Genomic DNA, 4131 nt, shown 5'->3' on the forward strand with positions numbered 1-4131 from the left:
TCCCCATCCATAGCCCCTGAAGGTGCCTTGTCCCTCGGCTGTGGTGGTGTTGGGTTCGGCACAGTACTGTTGGCCTTTGAAACATCCTTGGGCTGTTCATCATTCTTGTCGTTTGCATTGTTCGCTTCATCATCGTCATTCCCATTGCCGTTTTTTGGGTCCCCATCCTGTGGCGCCTCAGCCATCACTGCATCTTGCCAATGTTCAACCTCAATATCAAAACTAAAGCCCTTCCCATCATAAGTGTGATTGGCTTTCCCCGGAATCGCCTCCGGATCAACCACAGAGATTCTTTGTCTAACAATCCCTCTTTCTCGAGTGAACAACATGTCCACCTCCTGTGTAATACCAAACAGCGATCCCAAAGCGAACAGCCCCAAGTAATCTCTACGCAGGTCATCGGGGCACCCTCTAATCCTCACCCAAACATCAAACAAATCCCAGCTATCGATATCCTTTGTTGCCCAATCTTCAAAGTGTAAAACTTGCGCCGTTCCTTCCACTGGAACTCTTTTGATTCTTTTCATCCTAGCCAAGTCTTGCTTCGTGGGATAAACCACTCTAAAGTTGTTGCCATCAATTGACTGAATGTCCCATTGCTCATTATTAGGAGCCATGGTGGCGGAGGGGTTTCAGGAAAAGAAGATGGTGATGCTGCGGAGCGAGGACGGCGTGGAGTTCCTGCTGTCGGAGGCGGAGGCGATCAGCTGCGGCACGACCGTCTACGTCATGATCAAGTACGACTCCGAGTCCGAGAACCGCATCATCCCCTCCGACGCCAGCGAAATCAAGTGCCGCCTCGTCCGCGTCTCCGTCCGAGGCGACACCCTCTCTAAGGTCATCGACTTCTCCAAGATGCACACCTCCTTCCCCGGATCCCATGACGACTTGAGGGGCTGGGACGCAGATTTCGTTCGCGGTCTCGACCACGAGACCCTCTTCGACATCATCCTGGCTTCCGAATACCTTCAACTCAGAGGACTGATTGACCTTACCTGCCAGGCTATCGCCGACAAGATAAAGGATAAATCGCCACGTGAAATCTGCAGAATCTTCAGCATCAAGAGCGCCTTCCCTCTTCCAGAACCAGACGAGCAAACACTAGCAAAGCAATCCCAAGATCAACTCGAATTGGAGGAAAAAGCGTTGCGCGCTCTCGATATAGTTCGATGCCAGGAGTTCACCAGATACGACCCTAAGGTCAAGGCCTATGTACGTACCCGATTCGACGCATACAACCTCGCCTTCTTCGACCTCGACAAAGAGTCTGATTTTTTCCGTGGCCCGCCGCTTCATACCATACCTTCACAGAAAACGTGTGATTCAACCGTAGAATCATCATGCGTAAATGTTGTTTCCTTGAAAGTACGCGAATCGGATGTTAGCCTCCCGATCAAAGTCTACGGTACCGTCGTTGCAAGGTGAAACAATGGGCTGCTCGATGATACGCCTCCTCTCCCTCTGTTTCTATTTATATGCACAAGGACTTGAGGTACAAGTCAAGATTACAAGTATTGTTACACAAGAAATATCCCTAACTAATCTTGATGTTGGTGTAGTGGCAGGAGGTGGCGCGGTGTACTTTGATGATATTCTGATTTATAGCAAATCTTTGGAGGATCATTTAGATCATTTACGTACTGTTTTCACTGCTTTACGTGATGCACTTTTGTATGGTAATCTTGAGAAGTGCACCTTTTGCACCAATCGAGTTGCGTTTCTTGACTATGTTGTTACTGCGCAGGGAATTGAAGTTGATCCAGCCAAGATTGAGGCAATTGAGAGTTGGCCACAGCCAAAGACGGTCACACAAGTGAGGAGTTTTCTTGGCCTCGCTGGTTTCTATAGGCGCTTTGTGAAAGATTTTGGATCCATTGTTGCGCCGCTGAATGAGCTTACAAAGAAGGATGTGCCCTTTGTGTGGGGCGATGCACAACAAGACTCCTTCATGATTCTGAAAGATAAGTTAACACATGCTCCATTACTCCAACTTCCTGATTTCAATAAGACTTTTGAGCTTGAATGTGATGCTAGTGGAATTGGTTTGGGAGGTGTGTTATTACAAGAGGGCAAACCTGTTGCATATTTTAGTGAAAAATTGAGTGGGCCTAGTCTGAACTATTCTACTTATGATAAAGAATTATATGCGCTGGTTCGGACATTAGAAACTTGGCAACATTATTTATGGCCTAAAGAATTTGTTATACATTCTGATCATGAATCTTTGAAGCATATTCGTAGTCAAGCTAAGTTGGATCGTCGCCATGCAAAGTGGGTTGAATTTATTGAGTCTTTTCCTTATGTTATCAAACACAAAAAGGGTAAAGATAATGTTATTGCTGATGCTTTGTCGTGCCGTTATACTATGCTATCTCAACTTGACTTTAAGATTTTTGGATTAGAAACTATAAAGGAACAATACTCGCATGATGCTGATTTTAAAGATGTGTTGCTGAATTGTAAAGATGGTAGAACATGGAACAAATTCGTTCTCAATGATGGATTTGTGTTCCGTGCTAACAAGCTATGCATCCCAGATAGTTCCGTTCGTCTTTTGTTGTTGCAGGAGGCGCATGGAGGAGGATTGATGGGTCACTTTGGTGTGAAGAAGACGGAGGATGTACTTGCTGCACACTTCTTTTGGCCACGTATGCGTCGAGATGTTGAGAGATTTGTGGCACGCTGCACTACATGTCAAAAAGCTAAGTCTCGACTTAATCCACATGGTTTATATATGCCTCTTCCTGTTCCTAGTGTACCTTGGGAGGATATTTCTATGGATTTCGTTTTGGGTTTGCCTCGTACACGAAGGGGACGGATAGTATCTTTGTTGTTGTGGATAGGTTTTCTAAGATGGCACACTTTATTCCATGTCACAAAACTGATGATGCTACACATGTTGCTGATTTGTTCTTTCGCGAAATTGTGCGTTTACATGGTGTGCCAAATACTATTATTTCTGATCGTGATACTAAGTTTCTTAGCCACTTTTGGAGATGTTTATGGGCTAAGTTGGGACTAAATTGCTGTTTAGTACTACATGTCATCCCCAAACTGATGGAAAAACTGAAGTAGTAAATAGAACATTGTCTACTATGCCGCGGGCTGTTTTGAAGAAGAACTTAAAATTGTGGGAAGAGTGTTTGTCTCATATTGAATTTGCTTACAATCGTTCGCTGCATTCTACCACTAAGATGTGCCCTTTTGAGATTGTGTATGGTTTTGTTCCACGTGCACCTATTGATTTATTGTCTTTACCATCTTCGGTGCAAAATGATTTGGATGCTACACAACATGCTGAATTGATATTAAAATTGCATGAGACTACTAAAGACAACATAGAACGCATGAATGCTAAGTATAAAATTGCTGGGGATAGAGGAAGAAAGCATGTTGTGTTTGATGTTGGTGATCTTGTTTGGTTGCATTTGCGCAAAGATCGTTTTCCTGCATTGCGCAAGTCTAAGTTAATGTCTCGTGCCGCTGGTCCTTTTAAGGTGTTAGAGAAAATAAATGATAATGCATATAAACTTGAGCTTCCTGCAGAATTGGGTCCGGTTAGTCCTACATTTAACATTGCAGATTTGAAGCCTTACTTTGGTGAAGAAGATGAGATCGCGTCGAGGACGACTTCAATTCAAGAAGGGGAGCATGATGAGGACATCCCATCTATTGATACAACCGCTGTACCTACAGCCACACAAATTCAAGGACCAATCACTCGAGCTCGTGCCAAACAACTTAACTATCAGGTACTTTCGTTTCTTGGAACTATTTCTCACATACATGAGAATATGATGCTGCCTAAATCAGATGTGTTTGTTACTCTTAGGAATGATGGACCTAGCATGGATGAGAGGGACAAGCATTGGAGCATGATCACACATGGAGGAGATGGCAGCAAACATATGAGGGTTGAAGAAGACGCTGCGAGTGGAGATTTCAGAACTTTGAAGCCAACATAATTGGAGATGAAGACATGGACGAAATATAGAGTTCTCCACTTCATAATTTCGTCCACATGAGTCCATGGTGCTGCGACACCATTAGTTTTGGGCCAGGCCCATGTAATTTTCGCAGGATTTAAGTCAGCCACTTTTTAGAGTCCGTATTGAAGGGGAAAGGCCTTCT

General features: G+C 44.3%; 1 pseudogene; it reads left to right on the forward strand.

Moving 5' to 3' along the window:
• Positions 1–615: 615 nt before the first annotated feature.
• On the forward strand, positions 616–1425 carry LOC124647952 (annotated as a pseudogene).
• The last annotated feature ends 2706 nt before the right edge of the window (positions 1426–4131 follow it).

Source organism: Lolium rigidum, chromosome 4, assembly GCF_022539505.1.
Source record: "Lolium rigidum isolate FL_2022 chromosome 4, APGP_CSIRO_Lrig_0.1, whole genome shotgun sequence".
In the NCBI taxonomy this organism is placed as follows: Eukaryota; Viridiplantae; Streptophyta; class Magnoliopsida; order Poales; family Poaceae; genus Lolium; species Lolium rigidum.